We start from the raw sequence: 7,808 nt of genomic DNA, 5'->3' as shown, positions 1-7,808 counted from the left end.
ATCGTCGACGCTGTCAGTCCTCGTGGCGGATGATTTTACGCGAATAAACGGAAAGATAAGACCCGCTTCTTTCTCTCCGCTTCTTTTGTTCGAACACGTTAAACAGGCGCTCGTTTGTACACCTCGTTGCACACGGTAGATTTACTTTAGAAAAGAACTTTTTATTTGGATGAATATTCTTTGAGGCTGGGTTCAATTCAATTTTTCACCCTCTTTCGTGATCACTCGTTGTAATCACATCGGTGTTATTTGTGCAAACGTCACTTTAACAAATTTTTATTATTTCCATAGCTTTGTAAATTTTCACTTTTACGAGAAATTTATATTTTTTTTCATTTAAATAACGAAGTTAAATTCTGTGGTATACAAAGAGTATACGGATGGACGACTCGTAATCGGAGGGGAACGGAAAGGAGAAGAAAAGGACACTCGGTAGTCGTTGAACGCGAAGCTAGGAAAAGGGTTAGGTGAATGATATTACAGCCTGTATCGCGTTAATTCGCGGGACGCGTGCGAAACATGGATGCACGGTAAGAGTGTGAAAAAGCTATTCAGAAGTCGACCAGACTCGCGACACTTTGCAAGAAGCTCTTTACGCTTCGAGCATTATGCGCGCCGCCTTAGCGGGGCGGCCGGGCAAACACGCGACTCCCTCGTTTAACGTGCACTTGTTAATTAGCGTTAGAGAGAGGAACGCGAGCGGTTCGTTTCTTGTCCGCTTAGCTGGTAGAGTGGTTGTTAATAGGCCGCGTAAAAACCGACCGTTCGAACCGCGTGTACAAAGACCGTAGCTGTTCAGACAACCGATATAATTCTGGGATCATCGTATCCATGAATATTGTGACGTATGTATTGTCGCTTTGTATATAAAATTAACTTGAATAAAAATTAATTCAAAAAACTGGTATTTGATTTTTTAGATTTTTCACCCCCACCCCTCAAAATAAATCATTATCGCTACGGTATATTACAGAAGTTTTCTTTGAAATATTTTCCCCAAAAACAACTAATTTACGAGAAATTTGAACTCGTCAGATACATGTCAGCCGCGAAAAGGGGGGTTGATAAACGAGCAACGGTGGTCAGAATTTTTCTGACGCTCGCGTGGCTTCGTGGTTACGTTTCACTGGACGAAATCGAAGCGATTGACGGTCCATGGGCCAAGATAAAAAAAGAATATCTCTCGTCCGAACGGGGATGGTAGAAACGAAATGCGTAAACTGCACAGGACGGAAATCGAAATGTAATTGAGTTCTCTGACGAGGGGTTCATGAAACGTGTCAGAGCTTGACGAGTGCAGGTGACAGACGGAGAGGAATCAAGTTATACTGTTTGGAAATCATGTTTGAAACATTTGTTTCCATGGGTGCTGCGATTGAAGCCGACTAATTCTAAGGGCTCGAGAGTTCCGCGCTAGTTTCCGCGAGTGCTACTCAAGTTTCAAGTTCTGCTTTTCAGTATTACGGAGAATATTCCGCGTAACAATCAGCGGGGTCTTACAAGTATTTGAAAGTACTTGATAAAGCAGTTTCATAATAATTATGGTGGATTGCTGCAACTTTGTTGCCAAGTTTGAGAAGAATTATTATTGTAAAAGGGTCATTTTCTTTTTAAAGTGCAATTGGAAAATTACTCTATTCGATGGGAGATGTATTAGGATTACAAGCAAAAATATGAATAATATATACAATTCGATTGTTCTATAGTTTTTTGCTAATCCAGTTATTGTGGGCAGCGCGGGAGTAAAACGAGAGAAAACAAAACTATCATACATATTTCACCCGGACCAGTTGGAATTTTCATCTTTGATCCACACTGTATGGCGGTCGTCACGTTTCACAGGGTTAGCCGAAAAAATGTAGGATTAATCGAACCACGAATTCGTGAAAAGTAAAAAAAAATATACAGACTGACTAGATCCTGTGTCAACAGTTCGAACTCGCAGGATTAACAGTGTTGTTTTCTTCTGAAATATTGTGAAAATAAATGACAAAATTTGTCGAAAATGAATACTTTTTAAAATGCCATTATTGCGAACATAATGCACTATCGAGGAGGACAGAAGGATTAATTGGCGCCATAGCAAATTGCCAGGGGAAATAATGCGCGTAACGATGTAAATATCGATGCTTAATGAGCAATAATGTATTCCTGACGGCGTCCACGGTTTAACGAATATTCCAATGCGATCGGTGTCAGAAAAATCCACGCGATGAAATTAACGGTGTTCGCTCGTTGAAAATTGCGTCACTGTGCGCTGTATTAAATTTCAATTCGTTCCAAGCACAAGCTCCCTATGAATTCTGTATTAATCGTGTATATATCTGTTTCGTAACTGGAGGCGATGTTTCAAAAATATTGAACACGCTCGACAACTTCGACGTTGTTAAAAATAATCATTTTACAGTTATTCTCGGACAAGTTCGCCGGAAATGTTCCAATTTGAGGAAATGGATAGAAATAGATTACTACCAAAATCGGTGATTCCTTTTGGATCAATTAATAGTTAATAAAGGTATATTCTTACAGAGGATCAGTCTATTATAAAGACTAAGGTTCTCTTGAAGAAGTTTCCACTTCGGGAAAATTGATTTGTGGTAAATATTATTAGCTATCATTTGAAGAATTTATTCATAGAAAATTATCCTATGAATTTGATTTGATTTTTTTATTAAAAAGTGGTTTCTATAACGGGTTCTCAGAATGATCCAATTTGAAAGTAAATTGAATTTGATTAAATTTTCATATTTTGCAGTTCACAGTCAGTGAAATTTGTTAATTAAACATTTTTATTCTACAACTTTTCCAATTTAATTTCCAATTAAAAACTCAAAAATAAATCACGTTCCATTAAAATGCACTTTGATGATCAATTAATATAAAAAATCAACATGTCACGTTTCTATTGTGTAATGTAATGTTCGAATAATTTTATTTCTTTTATAAATATAAAAATGTCTGACCAATGGTTTACGAATACATCAATGATCGAGGAATACGATAAACATTTGCTCATGAGTGCGTCACGAAAGTTGATTATGATATAACTTCGTTAAAGCGTATTATTAAAGGTGAAAAAGCTTGATGTTCTTCAAGGTGGTATTAAATAGAAGACTCGAGTATAATCAAGAATTAAAAGTGAATTACCGGTTAACGGTGAACATTTATCCGGGAATAAAGTGAACCATAATACTTAAATTGGCTTATAACAAGACTTAATAAGCGCGTTTGACGTCGAATCTATCTGATCCTTACCGCTTAATTCGTTGACCAACCTTTCGAAAATTGCTAGATAAAAGCCACGTGCCTTCGTAAATAAGTTATTGCGGTTAATTCAGAGCCACTGGCTCGTTTGTTTCTTCCATTCTTCTCAATTTGCATAACGTGCCTCGTTATTCCGCCGTTCATTACCCCCAAATAACCATTCACCTCTATCGCTGAGAACTTTCCTCAGATCGGTAAATCTCTTAAATTTAATGCTCTGAAAATTCTGCTAATAACTACACGCCGTAATATAAACACCGGGTTTTGAAGAATTCTTCGTTTATATCTCAAAATATAATACAGTTTCATTAAGCTAATAATTTTCCAACAGTGCCAAATCACCGTAAGATAGTTGTAATATTCCGAATCAGGAGTTGGAAATAAGATTGAAAAGATTGAATAAATTATAATTGAATTGAAAAGATGGCGAGATCAATAGGTTATCTCATTCTCGACTTTTCATTTTACACGTGAATACTCTTTATACTCGCAGAAATAAGTCCAGAAGCTTGTTAAAATTGTTCACCGGTAAGATCGACCAAGACAAACATACTTTTTCCACGAACTACACACAATTCGATAACTCGTAATTTTCAAGAGTTCCTCCACCCATACAGTCATTGAATGAAACACAAACAGAACAAGTTCCCCAAGAAATGAAACGATTCCCTTGTTCCAGTTCCCAGCACTGTTTCCTTCCAAGTTAAAACAACAAATGCATTTTCATCGTCGACGGACCGACTGCTGCAACGAAAGAAAATGACGAAAAAAGGGAACGAGAGAAGCTTTCATACATATTTCATTATTTCTCGTACCGATTGGAGTGTATGTACGATTGTCGAAACATTAATTTTGCAACGAACGAATAAAATCACTCGTTCTACCGTTTCCAATCACCGTTCGATAATATTTTACATCGTTCCCTTTCAACGACACAACTGAAATAAAGCGCAAGAGAGTTAAGGCCGATCGGTTTTACGTTTTTCATCGCACGAAATCATCGTGTTATTAACTGGTCTGGCGTGATTTTAAACGAGATTACTCGTTGCGGTCGAGTACCAGTTTCGATTCCTTTTGAGTGGTCGTTTCTTGTAAATTGCGTGCAAAATCAAGCAAGCGAAAGGAGCTAGCCATCGAACGAGTTGTAAAGGTCTTTTAATTACTCGTTGCTCCCTGTCACGCAAACCATCGATCCTGAGCAGTCACGTAACGACACGAAGCAAACAAAAGATTCCATTCGAGCTTCGAAATAGCGATTAAACATGTTGGAACCTTTCTTATTTTTTTTTTAACCTTTCCTAATAAAAGTAACACAATTTGAAGTCTTAAGTTTGACGAAAATGACTGCATAAATATTGCATCAAAATTTTTCATAGAAATTGGCAATTTACAACTTGGTACTGTCCATGTACGAAAATCAAAAATTGAATTGTTTACACTCTGAAAATAATATCAACTGAAATATTTTTATGGAACAGAAAATTGCATATTTTCTATAGTGTATCAAATGGAAAAGTTCATTACCATTTCGAGATACGAATGACTAGAAATTGTATATTTGCAAATGGAAAACGCTAAGTGAATATGAACGTGTAATTTTGAAATATAAATATTTTCCAGCATATTTCCATTAGTAAATACGAATTTTAATGTAGTTATAATTGTTGAAAGTGTTATGAATAAATCAATTACAAGATCTTCTGCAACGATCTCTTGCATATTTCATGTGTCTGACTGTATACTGACATGTTCTACTTAGCCGAGTAATCTACCAACTTCTGCCGTCGGAACTTACATTGACCTATTCTACTGATCAGGATATAATAACAGATGTAGAGTGTACAATTTGGAGCCTCGTTCATAGGGCACGATCTAATACATATTTCATATGTCTGACTATATATTGACACGTTCTATTTAACCCACTAATTCACTGATCCCTACTGCTGGATTTTATATTGACTTATTCCACTTATCAAATAACACGATTCAGAGCCTATTTCACGCTATACACCAACATAGTTGAATCATTTAATTTAGTAAGGTTCAATGATGTCAAATAATTCTTTGATTTCCGACGAGCTTCAATGGCGTACCTATTCAATGAACATCAAAGACAAATTTTCCTGTTAATTTCAATAAGCCCGGCGTAATTTGATGACATAAAGGTACACCAAAATAGCATCGATGGTCGATGAATTAGAAATTTAAATTAATTCAAAATACCCTATAAACTTTTCACCAACGTTTCACACATTCTGTTTTATATATCAGGTGTTTCGAAAAGAACTGTATACAATGCGAAACCTATTAGAATATTATAAGAGACTCAAAATTAAATATCTGCTAATGAAGAATAATAAAAAATATATATGTAAATTGATTAATTACTCGCTCTTTGGTTATCATGAACATCTAGGTTGACGTTATCACCATTTTATAAATCAGGACATACCTAGCCATCAAAGAATTGCTTCGAACTTGCAGTAAGCTCGAGCTGTCATGTCAGAAAGATTCGAGGCTTCCTTGATCACATGAAAATAAGATATTCGAAGAAGCATCGGTCGAGATGGGACGAGATCTCCCGAGTCTGGTCACGATCGAGTTGGCGTAGCAGTTCGCCACGCAGAACGCATAAAGACGACTGACTCGTCCGTAAGATTTCTTATATCGACGAACGTTCTGCTGTTCGAACCCTTCGAAAATAAATAAAAAAAAAAAAAAAAAGAAAAGAAATGAAGAAAGAAAGAGAGAATGACCTCCTCTCTCTCTCTTTTCACCTGACTTCCACTCTACCTTACCACCTTTTCTTTTTTGTCTGTCTTTCAGAAAGGTTCACGATAAATGAAATTACGGCTTGTCGTTTCGACGTCGAACGGGGCAAGAGAGGGACGTTATCGGAACGCGGAAAACGATGCTTTCGTACGAGGAGCACCGGGGAATAGAGGACGTCGTCGAGGCGTAATCCAAACTCGATTTCCAAGCCTGGTCGAGATCCCGTCGATCGATCCACGTATAAGCTCCGGTAACAGCCAACCGGCGATCGTTTAAATCGTAAACGGACTGCAATAATTGAAAATCGAGCGTTTTCCCCTATGTTAGCCCGAACACCGATACTTTGAATCGCCTCGTTTCATGCCAGAAATGTTTCGACAGTGACGTGATTTCGGAGGTGAAACCAACCATCGGTAGGGAAAAGGAAAGGTTAAAAATATGGTCATCGAAAAAAGAAAAACAGATTACAATTTCTTGCCTTGGAATCGAACGATCCGTTTCAGATTGTTCAACGTTCGACGACCGCATAAATTCGTACGTTCGGCTACTTCGCTCGGCTTGGACCAGCGATTTGCAAGACGTATGGTCGGTTGTTAGCCTCCTAACGAGGGTTTAAGCTCCGGCTGAATGATGCCACTCGTTAACGCCGCCCACTACCGTTGTACACTTACTTTTCCCGATCCCTCCGCGACATTGGGACCATCATTTTTGCCTGGTGCCATCCTGACATTGATCGGCCATCATTGGAATTACCCGGCCTCTTCTTTTCCTGCCTCGGTTAAACGGCTCGTTGCTGGGACACTTAAACCGCATAGCGGAACGGTGTCAGGGCTGGTGTGTTATCTTGAAAGCGCTTGAAAATTCACCAAGAAGCGCATCCACTCTCTCTTCCCTCCCTTAACACACCCCCTCAGCCAACCGTTTGCACCCTTCTGTTTCGTGTCGTGGATAGCTCGTTGATTGCACTTACCCTGACGACACCGACGAACCTTGGAAAATAAAGGCTTTTGACCCTGATAATTCCACGGACGTATATTATCCGTTCACGGGAAAACGCGCGAACGCTTGCCTGGCGAGATTCAGCCACTGTAATGGGCAAAAATTCTCCGCTGACTTTCTTGCCTGATGCTGATGTCGCTCTCGCGATGCTAGAAGCAGGTGATTGCCAGAGATTGCATGTCGCCTCGAAGAGAAACTGTAATTCAGGCTTTCCAGATGTCTCGGGCAATTGAGACGTACAGGGTGGTCCAAGAATTTTGAATATACGATGAAAATTGTTTTGCTATTTCAGAGACTACGATATGAAATTATATTTCAAATAATGAATTATTCACTTTGTTCACCTTGCTTTCCAGCAGAAGCATTAAAATTTATTAAATGCAAATACGGAAAGAATGATTTTATTTAACGTTGTTTTCTGTAATATAATTCAACCGGAACAAAGGTAGAACAAAAATATCTGAAATGTAGTCGAAAGTTTACAAAACCATTGTTATTCACCGCAGGGATTTACATGCTTATCTTCCGGTTTTTCGACTAAAAGTGGCCAAGTGATAGTAATCCATTGTTACGCATTCATTTAGCTTTTAATTATTCAGCTCACAAAGCCGAGTTGAATTATTATAAGCAATCTCTATCTTCTAACGAACCATTTTGACTTTTATTCTTCTCATTCTTGCCTCGTCCGATGTGAAATGAAATATAAATGTACGAGGTTCAATTTGATAACCACCTCGAAAAAATTAACACCTGAAGCGTGATATTCAATC

Source organism: Osmia bicornis, chromosome 9 (assembly GCF_907164935.1).
Source record: "Osmia bicornis bicornis chromosome 9, iOsmBic2.1, whole genome shotgun sequence".
In the NCBI taxonomy this organism is placed as follows: Eukaryota; Metazoa; Arthropoda; class Insecta; order Hymenoptera; family Megachilidae; genus Osmia; species Osmia bicornis.
Note: the sequence above shows the minus strand (reverse complement) of the source record.